The sequence below is a fragment of the Phyllostomus discolor genome, chromosome 13, assembly GCF_004126475.2.
Source record: "Phyllostomus discolor isolate MPI-MPIP mPhyDis1 chromosome 13, mPhyDis1.pri.v3, whole genome shotgun sequence".
Classification (NCBI taxonomy): Eukaryota; Metazoa; Chordata; class Mammalia; order Chiroptera; family Phyllostomidae; genus Phyllostomus; species Phyllostomus discolor.
Genome location: NC_040915.2, coordinates 9,955,038 through 9,977,412, shown reverse-complemented (window position 1 = coordinate 9,977,412; position 22,375 = coordinate 9,955,038).

The following is a 22,375-nucleotide window of genomic DNA, read 5'->3' as shown; positions in this document are numbered from 1 at the left end:
AGTGGTTGTCTTAATCATTAATGGTTTTCTTGTTAAAGGTCCCTTGCTCACCGCTTCAGTGTTACTTCTCTAAGGAACTGACTGGTTTTCCTGGTCTGCTCTCACAGACGTGATCATGAGCTCTTTGAGTCACCCCTGATTCAAGGATGCTTTTGTAACAGGAAAATGTGAACACTGAGGTTTGTTTTAATAAACATATGTGAATAAATATTTGTCAGAACTAAAAACATGGGCAATACGATACTGGGAAAGATGGCTGGACAGAGCTGGTGGTGGAGACGGGATGGGAGGAGGCACTGGGTCCTGTCCCAACTGACAGCCAGCCCAGGCGCCTCAGGCCAGAACATGCAGTGGGTTGGAGCACAGCTTCTGTGGGTTTTAAACATCACAAGCTAAGTAGGCAGCATATCAAGATATTCAGTAGTGATGATCCTAAACTCTAAATTCTAAAGGACATGGTTTTTTAAGCTAAGAGAATTCAGGACATGTTGAGGATTTTTTGAGTTCCAAGTTCAGCAACAGAGAAAAAGTAAGTGGTGGAAAGAAACCTGTCTCACATTCTGATTAGTAGCCTGCTACCTTGACTGTGATTTGCACTGCCTTCCTGTGCAAGCAGTCACCTCTACAGTCACATGCCTGTCACACTAACCTCCATTTCACTGTTCTCCTCTGGGAGGGATAAGAAAGAATGCAACTTCTGCAAAGGTGTATGTGGCCCTGTGTACTTCATTCTGTGTAACAGAAGTACAGGTAGTGGACAGTGACTTGCTGTCCTTTCCTGACGCTTGATCTAAGCTATTTAGACATAGAATTTTATTTCAGTTCATAGAATTCATAGAATTTCATAGAATCTTCACAATAACTCTATAAAGTTGCTTCTAGTTTTTATCATATTTTATGAAGGAGAAAACTAAATAAGGCACTGAGAGGTCAAGTAGTTTATTTTATTATAAGCCACACTACAATCCTTTTGGGAAGAATGCAGTGTGCAAATTAAAATTCATCTATTTTTCTTTCTTCCCTTTGCTTCTCTAAATCTTACCCATCTTTCAAGACCCACCTAAAATTCTACTTCATTAAGCATTCAATATACATTTCTTCTCTAACTTAGATGGTATCTGCTCAAACTGCACATCTTGACATTATTTGTGATCCGGCCTATGCTCTATTTCCCCAAAGCACTGGCACCTGCTGCTGCAAAGCGCCACCCCCCACCCCCACCCCCGGCCTCACTTCACAAGTGGCAGTACTTGCAGACACAAGGTACAGACTTTAACTATTGAGCTGAATTGAGTCACATAATCAAAGCATATTTTTGTTATTTTCTTAAGTACCAAGAGTAGGACTGCACACATACATAAAAATTTCACATGTGAGGAATCAAAGACAGATCCTGGTTACTCCACATGCTTTTGAATTACAGTTGATGCTTGAATGACATGGCTTTGAACATCACCAGTCCACCTATGCACAGGTCTTTCTGATGAATATACAACTGGCCCTCCATATCCCCAGGTTTTGCATCCATGATTCGAACAACCGTGGATCAAACCCAGCACAGCACAGACTGAAAGCACCATGGATCGGAGGGCCAACTGTATGTGCTCCTGTATACCACTTTATATAAGGGACCTGAGCATCATGGAATTTGCCATCCAAAGGAAGTCTTGGAACCAATCCCCTGTGGACATAAGGGACAACTGCAGTTAAATTTTAGAGGAGTCAAAATCATACGCAAATTTTTGACTGGGCAAGGAATCAGAGCCCCTGACCTCCTCACTGTTCAAGGGCCAACCATATTTACATTTTTACAGCAAGAGACTTAATTATAAAATTCAAAATTAGTTTTAACCCTGGACTTAAAGCTTCTGGCAGGAAAAGGAGAGCAATGAATTGAAGAGCATTAACTGGAAGTAGAAATGTTGATTCCCAGTATTAGATCTACCTTGGACAAGTCTTAAAAGCTTTCCTGGGTTGAAGAGAAGGGATAAGCAAAGAGACTATAAAGTCCTTCTCCTTCCCTTTGATTTTAAGCATAAGATTACATTTAGTTCTAAAAATTTTTATTATTCAATTACATGTGTCTTAGGTGACATAATACTATATAACTTAGTATATGTTAGGCTTTTCATATTTGTTGTCACTGTCACTTGATGTGTGCATGTGTGTGTTTGTGTGTGTGTTCCCTTAGACATGCATAGGAAGAAATAAGAATTGTCAGACCTGAGGGTAAATTTGTTACTGAAATTCAGGCACTAAAATTTTACTCTGAGCTTTCTGAGAGTCAAAACCAAGATGTAAATATATTAAGTCATAACTGTTTAGAATTGTTGTTTGCACTTCTAATACTATTGGTATTAACACACAGCATTTGCTTCTTACATAGGAGCTGGTCTTGTAAGATGTGTTTTTCCAACTTGCAATCTTTCCCAGCCACATGCTTGAGCTTGTTTAATTTGGGAAGCTGGACCATCCAACTTCACCTTCCAGTGCAGGTCCACGTCTGCAACAGGCATCAGCGGAAGGAGAAGCAGAGCCATGTCAGGGGTTTTGAAACTGTGAAAAACTGGTGTCTGCACAGCACCCTGTTCATATTTTACCTACGGAAATTCATCCAACAACTTACATAAAGAGAAAATGTGAATGTGTATAAATACAATATAACTATTTCAAAATCAATATGCTTTTTCTATTAGCTTTTAAAATCTGTTTGCATAAAAGGTTTCTTTACCAACCCAGCTCTTCTGAGGGTTTTTGTGGGCAGAAGCGACTGGAGACACGATCTTTGCAATATTTCATTCTGTTATCTCTTATTATTATATGGTGGCCCAGAGCATGGCATGAATAAAGCTGTCTTGTCATCAAAATGCATTCGTTCATTTAACAAGTTCCTGAAAATAATGGAACGGTTGCTAAGCAATGGAGAAATTATACATTCCCAGAGATCTGTGCAGATTCTAAAAGCAGTAGTAGTTCTGGGAATTGGTATTAGTGTCTTTGGAGCCCAACTAAATAGAAAACTTAGAAAATGGCATGCTCTACCTAATAGCCAAGAGGCAATACCTTTTTATTTTTCCTTCTTTCTGATCCAGGTTTCCAAAGTAATGATATAAGCAGAAAATTTCCTATCAAACAGAAAACTTTGTCCATTTCTCTATTACAGAGAGCTGGTGAGTTTGTGTCACATTTATTTTAAAAGAACTATGGCATGAGAAAATATAGTCTTTAATTAGGTAGTAAATTTATCTTAGATATATTAATCCTACTTTAGTTGCAGATATCCCCGCTTAACGCAGAAAACTTAAATAACAAACAGACACATTTAAAAAACACAAAGTTAAATTTTGAAAAATAAATAAATCATCCATAATCCATCCCTCCTCAAATAACCGATGTTAATGTTTTAGGATCTGTTTATCTGTCACTTTTACAGGCATATGTAAAGTTATCTATTATTACTTATCATTACACACACACACACACACTATATACACACATACACTCATTCTAAATGCTATGAATACAGCGTTCTTTTTAAAATAATTATTCAGGTTGATCCTAGTCGTTCACTATTACACATAGCTCTTAATTATTCTAGACAAATATTTTTTCAAGTAACTACTTTCAGGAAGCACGTCTGGAATGGCAATGACACTGGGGACAGTGCTGTTCCAGTGGAGCAGGCTCAGAGTCAGGTCAAATAAGACAAATGTTGGGATGGGGTTTCCAGAGAGTGACCAGAGAGGTCAAATGCTGAGCCTCCGGGGTGGGCTCTCTGGACAGCTCCACACCCAATCTGCACCCTCCAGTGGCTGCCGGGCCGCTGGTTTTTCAGCATCTGTGGCTGTGCGACTGCTGATTTTAAGGCTACTTACTGTAGATATCAGCAGAGAGGGTGGGAAAAGTGCGAGGTCAAACTCCACAAAGTTTGCTGTTCTTACTGAGATTCAGCCATTTTCCCTAAATAGATCTTCACTGTATTGTTCCAAGTCTTAAGTTTCCAGAATTCCTCAGAGAAGCAGAGCAGCATGATATACATGGATATACATGAGGGGACTTATCACAGGGACTGACCCATGTGATTAGGAGGCCAAGAGGCCCCATGATATGCTGTCTGGAAGCAAGAGAACCAGGGAGGCCAGTGGTGTGGTTAAGTCAGAGTCTGAAGGTCTGAGAACCTTATGAGCCAGTGTTTTAAGATTCAGTTGAAAGGCCCAAGAACTGGGGGCGGGAAGGGTGGTCAGTGTTTAAGTTCTAGTCTTGGTCCAAATGACTCAAGAACTAGGAGCACCATGTCCGAGGGCAGAAGATAGATGTCCCAGCTCAAGCAAACTCACACTTTCTCCACCGTTTTGTTTTATTCAGTCCCTCAGCAGACTGGATGATGCCCACTCACATTGACGAGGATGATCTTCTTGACTCAGTCTGCCTCAGTCTGGACAATCTTGTCTAGAAACACCCTCATAGATATATCTGGAAATAATGTCTTACCACCTATCTGGACACCTCTTAGCCCAGTTAAGCTGACACATAAAATTAACCATCACGGTCAGCTTAACATCCACAAATCATTCAATGTAATACATCACATTAGTAGAATAAAGGATAAAAACTGCATGGTCCTATCAATAGAAGCAGAAAATGCATCTGACAAAATAAAATACCTTTTAATTACAAACTCTCAGAAAACTAAGCATTTAAGGAAGTTTCCTCAACCTGCTAATGGACGTTAACCAGAGCTAACATCACAGCTAATGGGAAAAACTGAATGCTTTTCTAAGGCCAGAAATAAGCCAAGGATGTCTACCTATGTTCCCATCACTTCTACTGACCATTACACTGGAGGGTCCACCCAGAGTAACCAGGCAAGAAAAATAAACAAAATGCCTTCAGAGTGCAAAGGGAGAAGTAAAACCTCACTGTTCAAGAAGACATAATCTTGTGGATACAATATCCTAAGAAATCCACACCAAAAAAATATTATAGCTAATAAATAAATCTGGCAAGGTTGCAGGATATAAGACCAATATACAAAAATCAACAGTTTTCCCCCATATGAGCAACAAACAATGCAAAAGTGAAATCATAGAAACAGTTCCATTTATGATACCTTCAAAAAGAAATATTTAGAGATAAATTTAACAAAAAAGTGCAAACTGAAAACCATAAAACAGTGGTAAAATAAATTCAGAAGATCTCAATAAAAGGAAAGACACCCCATGATCATATATTGGAAACATAATATGGCTAAAATAGCAATACTCTCCAAATTGATGTTCAAATTCATTGTCATCCCTATCAAAATATCAACTGGCATTTTTGCTGACATTGACAAACCCTAAAATTCACAGGGAAACACAAGTAACAACAAGTAGCCAACAATTTAAAAAAAAAACAAAGTTGGAGAATTCACACTTCCCCAGTGTAAAACTAGCTTACAATAATTAAGAGAGTATGATAGTGATATAAGGACAAAAATGTAGATCAATAATAGAATTAAGTGTCCAAAAATAAACCCTTACATTTACACTTAATTGATTTTGATTGGCTATCAAGATAATTCAATGGGGGAAAGAACAGTCTTTCAACAGCTGGTAGTGGAACAAGTGATATACACATGCCAAAAAATGATGCTGAACTAACTAGTTCCTCACACCACACACAAAAACTAATTCAAAAAGGATGAATGACCTAAATGTGAAACTGAAAATCTTAGAAAAAAATGTCAGAAAACTTCTGTAACCTTGAGTTAGGCAAAGCCTTTTAGATAGGACATCAGAATCATAAAGAATGAAAGAAAAAAATAAATTGGACTTTACCAAAATAAAAAAAAATACTTTGCTGAAAGCACACCAGGAGAAAATGAAAATACAACCCACAGAATGAGGAAGCTATTTTCAAACCATACACTGTATTGATGATATATAAAGAACACTTACACCCTGGCTGGCATAGCTCAGTGGATTGAGCGTGGGCTGCCAACCAAAGCATCGCAGGTTCGCTTCCCAGTCAGGGCACATGCCTGGGTTGCAGGCCATGGCTCCCAGCAACCACACATCGATGTTTCTCTCTCTCTCTCTCTTTCTCCATCCCTTCCCTCTCTAAAAATAAATAAATAAATAAATAATCTTTTTAAAAAAAAGAACACTTACAGTTCAACAATAAGAGGACAAATAACCCAATTTTAAAATGGGAAAAGGATCTAATCAGACATTTTACTGAAGAAGATACACAAATGCTCACTAAGGACATGAAAAGATGCTCAACACCATTAGCTAACGGGCAAATGCAAATTAAAACCACGATGAAGTACCACTTTCCATTCACTAATACGGCTATATGAAAAACGCCAGATAACCACAACATTTAGAAGTATTTGGAGAAATTAGAAATCTCACACCCCCTGGTGGGAATGGAAAATGGTGCGGCCATTTTGACGAACAGCCTGCAAGTTCCTTGAAGATTAAAGCATACAGTTCCCTTATTACCCAGCAATCTCACTCCATGGTTACAAATCAAGATAAATGAAAACATGTGCACACACAAAACAGGTACAGAAATGTTCACAGCAGCATTATTCATCATGGCTAAAAAGTGGAAATAACGACAATGTCCATCACCCTGATGGACAAATAAATAGGATGTGGAATATCCACACAATGGAACATCCTGCAGGCACAAAAAGGATGAGGCAGTGATACATGCTACTCATGGATGGACCCTAAAACATGCTAAGTGAAAGAGTTTGGACCACATAATGTATGAGTCCACTTGTATAAAATGTCTGGAACAGGCACATACATAAAGATAGAATATATATTAGTTATTGCCAGATTCCAAGGGAAAGAGGAAATGGATACAGAGTTTCTCTGGGGGATGATGAAAATATTCTAAAATTAGATAATAGTGATGATTCCAAACTCTGTGACTATACTAAAACCCACTGAGTTATACACTTTAAAAATATGGGTTTTATGGTACCTGAATTATATTTCAATAAAGCTGTTTTTAAAAGTAATGACTAAATTTGACTTTAAAATCAGACTGCACAGAAGAATATACAATGAAAATTCCCTGCATCGCCCCAAGCTGGTACTGCCCCAACCCCCTCCTCAGGAGCACACTCACCACTTGTGTGTGTGTTGTTCCATGCACATTCTCTGCATAGCCAGGCATATGTAATGGCACAGATATATTTCTGAACACATTTTTGTTATTTTGTAAGATAAATTTTTAAACAATTGTTGGATCAACATTATTGTACATTTTAATTATCTATGTACCTATTTATCATTAATATATAGTCTAATTACCTTACAGAAATATTGTATCAACTTCCTTTAATGTTAGCCATATTTGAGAGTTCACACTTCATTATACCTTCTACAGTCCTAAATATTATCCTTCATTTTAACCTGTGGCAATCTCATACATGAAATACTTAAACATTTCAATCTGTACTTCTCTATGCAACATTAGGAATTCCCTGGTCATGTTCTTTGCCTGTTTTTCTTTTGGAGTGATTGCTGTTTTGAGATTGATTACTTCATTACAAAATTGTAAAAATACAGAATAATGTGAAGGATAATAATAAGCATTCATCTATCTGCCACAAATGCTAATATTTTTACTACACTTGCTTTATAAAGAAAACTCTAAAAATAAAGCTGATTTCTCCCCCTGGAGAAATTCTACATTCTATTTTCACTCCCTGGAGGTAACTCTTATCATGAAATTGGTATGTATCCAGGCCACTTTATACTTTAATTTTATGCCTTAACTCACAATATATATTTCTACATAAAGCAATTATTCTGTACACAGCATTTGGCAATTTGCTTTTTAGAAAAATCCACATTGATCTGCCAATACTAATCAAATAGATTTATTTCTTCTTGTTTACTGCATCGTAGTATGGGATTTTACTTAAATACGACAGTTAATTTCTTCTTTCTTCTAGTGAAGGGCATTTGGATTGTTATCAGTTTTTGCTGAAAGAAGTGATTCTCTAATGAACAGACCTTCACTTGGGCCTCCTGGTGCCCATGTGCGAGGATGTCTCTACAACATATGTTCAGGAGTGAGGTGGCTGCTCACAGGCTTTACTTATCTTCAGTTATTTTAGTAGCTGTTACCAAACTGCTTGCACAACTCAGCACTCCCATTTGGACCAGCACAGCTCCGACCTTGGAATATGCATTCTGTAGGGCGTCCAGAGCAGGACCAGAGGACGCTGTGTCCCAGCTCTTTGCCCCTCTACCACCTCTGCCACGGTCAGAGTTTTTAACCACCTCATTGTTTTACTTCTTTTCTTCTCCTTAACAGTAAGACTGAGGGCCTCTTCATTCATTTACCAGTGAATTTTATTGATTTTAAAACATAACTCCCATTTTTAAACATATGCCTTTATGATGTGACACCATTGTAAATGAGCCAGATAAATGGATTCAACCATAGAAAAAATATTTTGTAATAGGCATATGAAATCATCTGTCATAAACCACATGCAATTTTTTATATCCAGTCTTTTGAAATAGTAATATCACATAAAAATAAATAACAAAAAGTTTCTGATTAAAAAGACAACTTACAATTCAGAAAGGACCTTTAATTTCAACCTATTTCAAATAAATGGGCTAATCAATGAGTGGAAATCAGTGCATATCCCAGGATCCTATTCATGTCTTATCAATTGTGACTGAGTCAAGGTTTATTAGAATTCCTATGACAGTATGAAACTGATGGATTATAGCAATTATAAAACAGTGATCACAAAACATAGCAGTGTTTTTAAATAAATACTTGGAATTTTAAAGAATTCCTCGGTGTGGCTTCTTCCTGGCTATTCCATTCTGACAGGGGATATATACAGCCCTGCAGTTTTTCAGATTAGACCCACATTAAGGCTGTAGTACAATTTCCTAAGAGCCTGTAGACACTTGTATTGGACTCTTACATGTGGCTATTCCATTACAGAATAGTAAATGCTCTTTAAATGTCTTCAATCACCACTCTCAGGCCTTTGAGGGCACTACCTTCTGCTTCTTCTTGCTTAAAGATCTGCTCACCAGAAGCTCTGCTGACATGTTGCCTCTTCACCCTAAACTGTTAGCTGTCTGCGTCAAATGCTGAACTCGAAGAGGACAGATCTCACTGCTGCTGGTGTTCCCCAAAGAAGCCCAGTTCATTCTGGCTCACCACCAACCCAACTCACTAATTGTCTGCCCCCCTCCTCAACTGGATGTGATCTGAGTGTCCAGTTTTTACTCTTTGACCTGCCCAGGAGCCCTACTTATTCCGCAGGCTACAGCCAACAGTCAGGGACATCGTTACAGTTAAGGCGGCCAAACTCCCCTGCCAATGTGCCTCTGGAATCCTGCTGGATGCTGTTGGAACCACCCATCTCCTCAGAGTCCTTTCCTGCCTCTGTGGACCCATTTCTCAGCTTCCGTGCTCTTGGCTCCTCGTGGCTCATACCTTTTAGAAACCTTCCTCAGAGAGCTACGTGTTCAACCAGGCACCAAGAGCCTAAACTCCAGGGAGTTTACATGTTCCTGGAGTGAACCTTAGCCAATGACTGACTATTGCTAGATGAAGAAAACCCAGCTCATGAGGGCAAAGAATCTCCTCCCGATGTTCTGGGGGCTCAGGCAAGGCTAGCACTTAGCCTGGAACACCCCCTTGCTTGGGGAGAGGGACAAGGTAAAAGTCAGTAAGGTAAGGAGGGCCCAGTGGGGTAAGAATGTATAGACCACACAGGCAGTCTGTTAGATTACAGTCTGAGGGTGACACAAAGCCACTAATAGGTTTTGAGGGAGGGGAGGTGTGGTTTATGTTTTAGAGGGATCATTCAGACACCTGGATGGAGACTAGCTTGTAGACAGCAACAAAGAAGCACAGGGCCCAGTTAGGGGTTCTCTGTGGTGACTGAGCCACCTGTCCTGAGCAGGGACACTCTTGGCGCAAGCACAGCAGTACAAACCTACAAGCAGTAGGTACAGCTATGGGGTGGGGGTGAGGGTCCAAGAAAGTTAGGTTACCAGGTAAGATACAGGCCACCCAGTTAAATTTAAGTTTCAGATAAACAACAAATAGTTTTTTGGCACAAGTATGTCCCACATTTTGCATGGAAGGAGATGACATAGGACATTCTTGTACTAAAATGCTATTCATTGCTTATCTAAAATTCAAATTTAACTGGGCACCTTGTTGTTGTTTCTTCCCATGCCTGGCACCTGACAAATAGGGGTTTCTATATAAAGAGGCTGAGTTAGCTACCAAGAAAACAGTCAGAATCTCCATACTCTCTTCCACAGAGGCTACACCAATCTGCATTCCTGCCAACAGTGCACAGGGGTTGCCTTTACTCCACATTCTTGCCAGTGAATGTTATTTGTTGACTTTCTTATAATAGTCATTCTAATTGGTGCAGCTACTATGGAAAATAGTGTAAAGATTCCCCTTAAAACCAAAAATAGATCTACCATATGACCCAGCAATTCCATTTCTGGCTATTTATCCAAAGAAAACAAAAACTCTAATTCAAAAAGATATATTTTTTTTTCATTGCAGCATTATTTACAATAGCTAAGATATGAAAATAACCTAGGTGTCCATGAAAAGATAAAAATGTGATATATCATACATGTATATCATTTACACAGCTATAAAAAAGAATAAAATCTTGTCATTTGGAACAACACTGGTGACCTAGAAGTATTATGCTAAATGAAGTAAGTCAGACAGAGAAAGACAATTACCAAATGGTTTCACTTACATGTGGAGTATTAAAAAAAGCAAAACAAAAGGAACAGAGACCAAAGGAATGGTTACCAGCAAGGAGGGTGTGGAGGAACTTCTGATCAAGATGGAGGTATAAGTACATACACTTTGCCTCCTCACACAACCAAAAGAAGGACAACAAATTTAAAAACAAAAAACAACCGGAACTGCCAGAAAATCGAACTGCATGTTAGTCCAACAACCAAGGAGTTAAAAAAGAAACATTCATCCGGACTGGTAGGAGAGGCAGAGACGGGCAGCTGGGATAAAGAGAACTCGCCACAAGGTGGAAGCTGGTGGACCAGGTGGTCCCACATTCATGTGCAGATAAACCAGAAGAAACAACTGGGGAACAAGACAGACCCCCAAATCCAGGGTTCCAGCACAGGGAAATAAAGACTCAAACCTCTGACTGAAAACACCTGTGGGGATTGAGGTGGCAGTGGGAGAAACTCCCAGCCTCAGAGGAGAGCTTGCTGGAGAGACCCACAGGGTCCTAGAATGTACACAAACCCACCCACCTGGGAATCAGCACCAGAGGGGCCCAATTTCCTTGTGGGTAGGGGGGAAATGAGGGAAAGCTGGCAGAGAGAGGAGCAAGGGGCACTGTTCCCTCTCAGACCCCTCCCCCACATACAGCATCACAACTCAGCATTGTGGGTTGCCCCACCCTGGTGAACACCTAAGGCTCTGCCCCTTACTATGTAATAGGCACACTAAGACAAAAAAAAAAAAAAAAAAAAAAAAACGGCCCAAATGAAAGAACAAATCAAAGCTCCAGAAAAAATACAACTAAGCAATGAAGAGATAGGCAACCTATCAGATGCACAGTTCAAAACACTGGTAATCAGGATGCTCGCAGAACTGGTTGAGTGTGGTTGTAAAATAGAGGAAAGAGTGAAGGCTATGAAAAGTGAAATAAAGAGAAAGATATAGGGAACCAACAGTGAACAGAAGGAAACTGGGACTCAAATCAATGGTTTGAAACAAAAGGAAGAAATACACATTCAACCAGAACAGAATGAAGAAAGAAGAATTCAAAAAAATGAGGAGAGGCTAAGGAACCTCTAGGAAAACTTTAAATGTTCCAGCATCCGAATCATAGGGGTGCCAGAAGGAGAAGAGGAAAAACAAGAAATTGAAGACTTATTTGAAAAAATAATGAGGGAAAACTTCCCCAATCTGGCTAAGGAAACAGACTTCCAGGAAGCCCAGGAAGTTCACAGAGTCCCAAAGAAGTTGGACCCAAGGAGGGACACGCCAAGGCACATCATAATTACATTACCCAAAACTAAAGAAAAAGAGAGAATCTTAAAAGCAGCAAGAGAAAAGGAGATAGTTACCTACAAAGGAGTTCCCATAAGACTATCAGTTGATTTCTCAAAAGAAATCTTGCAGGCAAGAAGGGATGGCAAGAAGTATTCCAAGTCATGAAAGGTAAGGACCTATATCCAAGATTGCTCTATCCAGCAAAGCTATCATTTAGAATGGAAAGGCAGATAAAGTGCTTCCCAGATCAGATTAAGTTAAAGGAGTTAATCTTCATCAAGCCCTTATTATATGAAATATTAAAGGGGCTTATTTAAGAAAAAGAAGATAAAAATATGATCAGTAAAATGACAACTAAGTCACCACTATCAACAACCTAACCTAAAAAAACAAAAACGAACTAAGCAAACAACTAGAATAGGAACAGAATCATAGAGATGGAGATGGAGATCACATGAAGGGTTACTGGTAGGGAGGTGAAGGGGGCAGAATGGGAAAAGGTACAGGGAATAAGAAGCATAAATGATAGGTACAAAATAGGGAGAGGTTAAGAACATAATAGAAAATGGAGAAGCCAAAGAACTTATATGTATGACCCATGGACATGAACTAAGAGAGGGGATGCTGGTGGGAGGGATGATGCAGGGTGGAAGGGAATAAAGGAGGGGGGAAATAGGACAAACGTAATGGCATAAATAATATATTTTTTTAAAAAGGAGGGAGTGGAGGGATGGGGGAAAGATTAAGAGGAATATAGTAAATAATATTGTGGTAAGTTTATACAGTGACAGATGTTACTAGAATTAGTGAGTATAAGGTATAAAATGTGAAATCACTATATTGTACAACTGAAATTAATATAACTAATAAAATACTGTCTGCCAACTATAGTTAAATTTTTAAAAGGTTGAAAAAATAGTTTGTGTAGAAATCTCTCAGACCTCAGGAACTTTTGAGGGGGAGTCTGTTGACTACATTCAGAAGGAAAGCAACATGTCACTGAAGTCAGAGACGGTTCACACCGTTTCCAGGCTCTGCTTGTGTGCTGCGCTCATACTGCTTAATGGGAAGATGCAGGCCACTAAATGGGAGAAAAAAAAACAAATGATGCAGATTCTCTACCATCCAAATATGTCTAGACCCTGACTTCCTACCCAATGGAAAGTTCCACCACGTGTTCTCTCTCCCACAAAACTGTGTTCAGCTGGAAGTAAGGGTAGTCCTTCAAAAGTGACAAATAACAAAGATAATCAGCAGAATACTGAGTCACACACTGCCATGGCTGGCCAGTGTGCATGAACCTTAGATTGTGCCCAACAGCGCCCAGGGGTCCTGAGAAGAACTGCTGACCTTGCCCCGGAGCTCGCTAAGCCTCTTTGAGGCGGAGCAGCATCCTGGTCACAGAGATTGGGCTCTGGAGTCTGCCAAACTTGGCTATGAAAAATTTTGGCCACTGAGAACCTATGTGAACATAAATTAAGCTTAGTGTTCTCATTTGGAAAAAAAAATAAAAATACCCTATAACATGGGGATTAAGATGAGATATTGTGTGAGAAAGCATTTAGCATAGTGTTAGATTCATAGCAAAAATCTCAGAAAAAAAAAGTTCATTACTATAGCTATTATTAGAGTTCACAAAATGTGGACATTCCCTGACATATTACTTTAAGTTCCAGATATTGACATATGTGCCTTAGGGGGCATTCCCCAGAAGCAGATCCAACAAGGGGTATTTGTGCGGAGTGATTTAATAGTAAATGTTCTTGGGCAAGTGGGAAATGGGACAGAACAAGGTCAGGCTAGGGCATGATATCAAGCAAAGTCACTTGGAGGGCTGCTTTGGCTCAATCCCACCAGAGAGCTCCAAAGACAGGCCAGGCGGCACCTCACACTTGTCCCTCTCAGGGGACGAGGGGGCTACACAGCCACAGTCACTGGTTAAGGAATACCCACAGGCATGTGTCCACAGGTCCCTGCAGGGAGGGTGAGTTAATGCAGCAACAGGGCAGCCCTTCCACTAAGAGATTCACGGGCTGGCTGTTTGGCGTGAAACACACCGTGAACTACATGCAGAGAAAAGGTCAAGGGATCTGCAGAGATGGGGCAGAAGGGCTGTTAGTGCTCCCCACGCTTTCAGCTTGAAGCAAAAACCCTATACAGGAGAAGTTACAAAAATCTGTGGTTCTCGTACATGTTACCATGGTATGACTCCCAAAAAAAAGATGAGAAGGCACAGATATTTTCTGGGAGGTAAGCTGCGGAGAGCTGTTTTCAAACTTTGCTTAACAAATGGTGGTTATTAAAACCTAAGTATTGATGCAAACATATTTAGTGTTTATCCACTCAGAGTCCAGGATGGTTGGCTCACATGGTTTCCCCTTTTACTCTAATTCAACTACTAGCTAATAGTACATAGAAAACCATCCTGTTATTGATACCCCCCAAGTAATGACAACTTCAATAAGAGAAAGGTAAACATATCAGTAAAGGACAAACACAAATAGACAATTTATATGACAAAAAGTAAAACTGAATAATAAACATAAAATCATAGCTAAAACTCACCAGTAGCCAAAGAAATTTATTTTAAACTATGAGATACTAGTTTTCACCTACTAGAATCAGGTAAAAAATGTAAGTAATAATATTTAAAATTGCCAAGAATGTAGGGAAAATGAGCACTCTTCTACAATGTTATTTTAAGTGTAAGTTACTAACTTTCCTGAGAAACAATTTGACAAGATATCAGAATGCATAAAAATGCAGACCTTCTGACAAAGCACTGAAAGTTAAAATTAAACTTTAAGCAGTTTTTACTTAGGAAATAATGTGTATAAAAATTAAATAGTATTTATCATAATTCAACTTATATGTAAAAATTGGAAATACTACAAATGTTTACCAAAAGAGAGTTCAATTAAGTGAATGGGGGGCACACAAAGTGCCATAGGTAACTATGTAGCCATTTGTAGATGTTGTAAAAGTATATTTAATCAACAGAGTTAAGTTTTTAATCATGTATCATTAAGCCAAAGAAAAATCATATTGTAAAATGTGAACGGTGTGATTCTATCTAAACAGAAACAAGCCTTTCAGACTTTCAGACTTGTTTCTGTTTAGATTGATCAAAGATAACTGTTATTAACCTAACTGTTAATAACAGTTATCTTCTTATCTTTAGGTATGGAAGATGATGTTTAATTTCTTCTTTCTGCTTATCTGTAATTTTCTAATTTTCTACAGTAAATATGCATTACTTGAGTAATCAAAAATGTTACAAAATAACAAGACATTTCCTCTCTGTATTTAGTTAGAAATGAAGTACTCTCAGAGACTGGGCAGCAATGCATATTTTTCCATTGTGTTAATTTCCTGTCCCATTCAGCATATGTAATAAACAGTCTGCCATCCCTCCAACTGGTTGAAGGAGAGCCAAGTGCTTCACAACAAACCAGACAATGGAAAGCATCCATCCCCGGCTTTGACCTGGGCCAGCTAACCATGGCCTCGGGGCTGAATCCATCAGGCTTCCTGTTTGGAAAAAAGTCTGCAGTGGAGTCACATTAAGGATCTATGTGAGCTAAAGTAGTCCCGGGAAAGGCATCCTTTCCTAGTAGCTGCTACCTCACTGAATTTAAAAGGTTGTCAATCACTTCACAATTGGGAAAACCTATAAATGTCCTGTTTACCATAGATGCTCAAGAAATGTTTGGACTACAACTTAATAACCTTTGTTTTAGGAGTGGCAGAACCAAATTTGAAAAGCTAGAAAGATGCAATATTTTGTAAGTACCACCAGGACACCATCAAGTTGTCATATTAGTAATGATTTTCTTTGTTTCTAAACCCAAAAGTTGTAAGGCAGTTCCTCACCAATAAACTGCTAGCCACTGCTGCTGCCCACCTCAGCTCAAAGGACTCAGTGCTTAGAGAAGCTGCCGGCTGAGCAGCAGGGGAAGAAACAGCGCAGTGAGAATCAGAAACAGCTGCAAGGCACACCCCAGGGGCAGGGTCTGAAATGACCCACGCAATCAACTGCTTATCCAAAGTGTCCATCTTCTCATCCCTATCACCACCCACGTGGAGTGGACACCTACCCACCTAAGAGTCCTCTCTTTCTGTTATCCTTCTCTTTGGGAAATAAAGAAAGGTGGCCTTTTATTCATTTCCCAGCCAGGGTATTCGCATATTTTACATCTAGAAAGGATTAGAGCTGTATTTTGTTCACTGCCTTAGTAGTGAATTTTTAAAAAAATTTTGCCCTGGCTGGCGTAGCTCAGTGGATTGAGTGCAGGCTGCGAACCAAAGTGTCGCAGGTTTGATTCCCAATCAGGGCACATGCCTGGGTTGTAGGCCACGGCCCCCAGCAACCGCACATTGATGTTTCTCTCTCTCTCTCTCTCTCTCCCTCCCTTCCCTCTCTAAAAATAAAAAAATAAAATCTTTAAAAATATGTTTCATGTCCAGCCTATGTGTAAATACAAGAATTTCTTCGAAAAGCATTTTGGTTACTTAACAAACTACAATGGAACCCATTACAGAAAAATCTGTACTCCTCCACAGTGGCTTAACTAATAAGTACCATCATGGAAATACTTCCATAAATGGGGCATTGCTTTGCAGCCCCCTTTTTCCATGACAATGACCTGTAGGAGGGTGACATCCCATTAGCTTGCTGTCTGTATGGGGATGGCTAAATATGAATTTTGGGGTTTCAGTGATCAATTTCCAGATGGAAAAGCAAACGAGGATAGACCGTATCAAGACCCACAGTGCAACCCAACTGCGACCCTGCGCCAGAAATCTGGACTGGCAGGCTGAAGTGATGCTGTGAACACATATTCAGAATTAAATAGCAGGCACATTCCATCCCAACAATATGAGTAGGGAAATCGGATGACTCAGGGACCCACCACCCACACCATTACATGACAGAGTACTTGGAGAGTTTCCAAAAACACAGATTTTTGAAAGTGCACAAAGTCAATCAAGTATGGATACTATGTAACTTTGGTCTCAATTTCATTTAAAATGGGGCAGTACAACATTCTGCCCTCTTTCCTCTTCCCTCTGTTTCCCTCCCTTGCTTCAAGACACCTGGGAGAGTCTGAACAGAAGTCCGAAGGGCCCAGCTGAAGAAGCAGCCTGGGATGCAGAGATGATTCCGAGATAGAGACAAGCACACACCTGCCCTAAGAAATTTCAGTCATTTCTCTGCTTCAGTCCACCATTGCACTGGTTCCTGTGAATGTGCTCCCTCCGTGGCTGGGTTGGTTTTTCTTGCTTTAAGAGGTCTCTAAGTCAAGGTCTCTCATTCCATAATACATCCTGTTAGCACATAAAACACTATCACAGAATAAGTAGAAACTCCGTAAACATCAATCCCTTTGAGTTAAAACAATCCCCATCCCTCAATCCCGGGCATCAGCCCTTGCCACCTAATATGATCGAGAGTCAAGTGCTCTGTCCACCTTTAAGGCACCAAATCACTTGACCCCAGTCAGGCCCATCAAACTCAGGCCCAGTTCCCAGTCGTCCCACATTCTCTAGAAACAAGATCAGAGGCCTGCTCTCCCTTTTGTCCTACCACAGGGCTCAGGCATGGCTGCTGCCTGGCCGAGCCTCGGTGACGTAGAGGAGTCTGGCTGAGGAGCCCTGCAGAAAGGGGGCTCCCTTCGTCGCCTCTCCCAGGAAACATCCCTCTCAAGCCTCTGTCACAGGAGTCCCTGCCTTGTACATAACTCATTTTGCTGCGTGTACATCCAGAAACTTCCTCTCCCCTGGAGACAGTGAATAGAGTCTGTAGACGGTGGTGGGCCCTTCTTCACCTGACAATCACGTACTCAGTCTGCTTGTTCTGGACAGAACTCTTTTCCCCCCAAACTATTTGACTTAAAGTTCTTTGTATCTGGGACTTGTACTTTCAATGACAGAGAAAAATGAATACCACAATTAAGAAACTGAGATTTCACTAACAGGGAAACAATTCACTCTTATATGTCAATGTAGGGGAGCACAGGAAAAAGAGGGATGGCACTAGTTAGCAAAATGACATTATAATTCCTTACACTGTATTAGTCTTAACACATCTTTTTAGACTTATATGTAAATACTGCATGTTTGCTGGGGTGTTTGGTAACTTTTTTTAATGTTTAGTTGTTCGCTACTAGTACATAGTTATACAATTTAGTTTTGTACACTGACCTTGTATCCTATAAACTCAATTCACTCTAAGAGTCTGTTTGTAGATTTCTTGGTATTACCTAGATATATGTATATACATATATATGCAATATATTTATATCTGTGTATTTGTCATCTGTGAAACAATTTTATTTCCTGCCTTCCCTTCAAGATGTCTTTTATTACACTGACTAGAACTTCTAGTACCACGTTAGATAGAAGTGGCAAAAGAAAAAACATACCTGCCTTGTTTCTGGTACTTAGAGGGAAAACATTCAATCTTGTACCAATAGATATAATAGCATCTGTCTGCACCTATAGAGATAATAATATCTCTAGGTTTTGGTAGATGCAATTCATTAGCTCAAGACAATTCCTTTCTAGTCCTAATTTATTGAGAATTTTTATCAGAATTTGATGTTGAAATTTGTCAAATATTTTTTCTGTTTTGGTGATTAGAAGCTTTTTATGTGTTGATTGATGATTATACAGGGTGGGTAAAAGTAGGTTTACAGTTGTGAAAATGTGATACACAGTTTATTCTTATATTATTATTTATTATTGTATTGTGTGCTTTTTTGCTTGCTTTATTTATTTTTTAAGCTTTTTTAATTGTTGTTCAAGCAGAGTTTTCTGCCTTTTCCCCCAACCCCTCCTCATCTCCCTCCCCTGTTTCCATCCCCCCCTTGTTATTGTCCATGTGTCTTTTATAATTGTTCCTGCAAACCGTTCCCCTTTTCCCCTGAAATTCCCTCCCCTCTCCCCTCTGGTCACTGTCAGCCTGTTCTCAATTTCAGTATCTTTGGTTATATTTTGCTTGCCTGTTCATTTTGTTGATTAGGTTCCTGTTAAAGGTGAGACCATATGGTATTTGTCCCTTACCACCTGGCTTATTTCACTTAGCGTAATGATCTCCAGTTCCATCCATGCTGCTGCAAAAGGTAGGAGCTCCTTCTTTCTTTTAATCATTGTATTGTTTTCCATACAAACAACTGTAAACCTACTTTTGCCCCAACCTGTATGTATTGAATTTTTGAAGTTGATATAGCCTTGTATTCTTGGTAAAAACCCATCTGGCCTTTGGTTCTTTTTTTTTTTCCATTCTGAAACTATCTCTTAATTAGTCTTTACGTGAGTTGTATTTTATAAAATTATTGATATAATTGGATTTAGGTCAACCATTTAGTGCTTTCTGTTTGTTCCCTCTGCCATTAATTTCCTGAACTCTTCTGGATTATCGAAACAAGTTTATATTTTATATTAATTTATTTACTGTTTTTAACTATATATTTTTGCATTGTGTCATTTTAGTATATTTTTCACTGATTAAATATATACACTTAAATTTTCAAAAGTCTACTTAGGGCTAATATTTTACCACTTCAGGTAAAATGTAAAGGTTCCTGACCTTATCATCCCCTTTGCTATGGTTGTCAGATATACATCAGGCACTATACTAAGTGAAATAAATCGTACAGAGAAGAGAAACACCATATAGTATGACTTCTGTGTAGAGTCTAAAAAACAAAATAAACAAAAAAAAAACAAAACAGAAACCAGCTCAAGATAGAGAGAGCAACCTGATGGTTGCTGAGATGAGAGGGAGGGAAGGGGTTGGCAAAGAAGGTGAAGGGGGTTATGAAGTACAAAGTGGTGGTTATAAAAACAGTCACAGGAATGTAAAAAACAGCACAAAGAATATCATCAATAACACTGTAGTAAGTATGTGTGCTACTGGGTGGGAACTAGCCTTGTGGTGGTCCCTTTGAATGGTATATAGTTCAATGACCATGTTGTACACCTGAAACTAGTACTATAATACCATGTACTAATTATAATTCAAAAATAAAACTTAGAAAACCCACTAGATGTTTTATTTTTAATTTTTAATAGTAATATTATTTTAAATAATTTAAGAGGGGGGAAATAGTCTTTTACATTTATCTAGTATTTACTATTTCTGTTGCTGTTCTTCATTCCTAAAGTTCTGAACTTTCTGCTGGTATCATATTCCTGCAACCTGAAGATCTTCCTTAGGTGTTTCTTAAAAAAGAAAGGTGCTGGCAACCAATTCTCTTATTTTTCCTCCATCTGATAATGTCTTTGGTTTACATTTATTCCTGATGGATATTTTTATTGTCTATAGAATCTGGGCCTATGGTTCTTTTCTTTTAATAATTAACACATTGTATGCGGGAAACATATTTATATGTTTTACGTTGACTGGTAGTAGAGCGCAGGATAAAAACTACCCACAAACAATGTGTTAAGACATTGTTCCACTGTCTTCTTGCCCCCATGGTTTCTCATGAGAAATGTGTAGTCAACGACACAGCTGTTTTAGTTCTGATGAAATACAGCCTAGTCTTTTTGTCTCACTTCTGCCCGTGTTTTTAGAATCATACCTAGGATAGCTTTGGCCAAGACCAGAAAGATTTATTCTTGTATTTCCTTCAAATTTAGCTCTATAAGCCATTTTGAGTTTACTTTGCATATGCTATGAGGAAAAGGTCCAACTTTATTCTTCTGCATGAAGCTATTCAGTTTTGCCAGGACCACTGGTTGAACAGACATTCTTTCTCCACTGAAGTCTCTTCGTACCTTGAGAAAAATCAATTAACCAGCAATGCGGGGTCAGCAAAGTTTTCACAATGGTGTTCTTTAGGGTCACCTCCATTGGAAATGGGACTGGCAGTGACACAAGGGACATGTGGAGGATATTTTTCTAAAATTTTACATGTTTTCATCACTTAAATGTTTACAATGATCTTATAATTTTAAAATTTAGTTTTTAAAAACACCATATTTGATTAACCTTTTCTGATGAGTAAAACCTATTGCTTAAATAGGTATTGTGCCTCAGAAAGATATATTTTCTGAGTAATATCAGTAAGAGGGATTTTCTAAGATTTTCTAAAGACGTCTTCAGATCAGTGTGGTATGTTCCAATCCAAGAATACGCTGCATAGCCACACAACACAGACTCTCACTCTCTGGGTCTGAGAGCTGTGGCGGAAGACGCAGGCAGCGTGCTGATTACAGCGGGCAGGCAGGCGGCGGAGGGAGGCAGGGACTGGGGGAAGCGCCTGTGTGTTCTCCTCAGGAGACCCTCAGATCTTTTGAATTTGTGTTGTCTGTTTTTATTCCTGAACTACAAAATTTGGGTTGGTGCCTTTTGCTTAAAAATTCCAAATGTCTCTCTCCCCTTTTATTTTATTTAATGAATTTAAAGTGATTTAATTTGTCTGCTAGTTTCCTAAGGAAATGTGGCATAATCAAATTCTTTTAGTAATAGCCCAGAAAGCTTAATTTCAGCACCTAAGTGTAAAGGTGCCTATCTTATATTTATGGGTTGCCAGGGGAGCATCCAGCTAATTATGTTTTTTTGTGGAGAAGAAAATCAATACGGTGTCCCTGGTGTTCTTTTGCTCTTTCTTTCTAGGTCCATAACTCCGTCACGATGTGCCAGTCCCCCCTTTTACCTCACCAGAGTGGGAGGTTCACTGTAAATTGAGGGAGGTTTGGAGTGATTGATTTAACAAATATATATCATGCTGCTGAATCACGTCTTGTGCTCTTGGGATACAGTGCTCAGTGAAAGCAGCCATGGTTCCTGGGATACAGACACTAATCAAGGTATGTTTTTTAACCAAGGGAGACAAGAGTTTGAAGGAAGCAAACGGAGTGCTACAAAAGTCTTCAAGGAAGGCTTCCCTGGGGGAAAAAAGTGATGTCTTAGTTGAGAAGAGTGAGGAGAAGGAGTTCATAAACTGAAGAGGAAAAAAGGTTTTGGAGAAAGAAAAAAAGCACATTTTTGCAAAGACCCTCAGGCAAGGGCGAGTACACTGAAAGAATGCCCACTGGAGTGGAATACAGAAAGGCAGGGAGAAGGCAGTGTGATAAAAGGCCTAGTAAGTGAGCAAGGGCCAGACAATCTGCAGCCTTACAAAATTCAAGTCCAGCTCCGCCACTTTCTACCTTTGTGACCAGGGTCAAATTATTTAATCTCTATAATGCTCACTTTTCTTATCTAAAAATAGGGATAATAACAATACCTACCTCACTTCTGTTTGAGCAAGTCTAAATGAAATACTGTTACATGTACATATACACAAATATTCAATCATACTGGCTCAGTAAT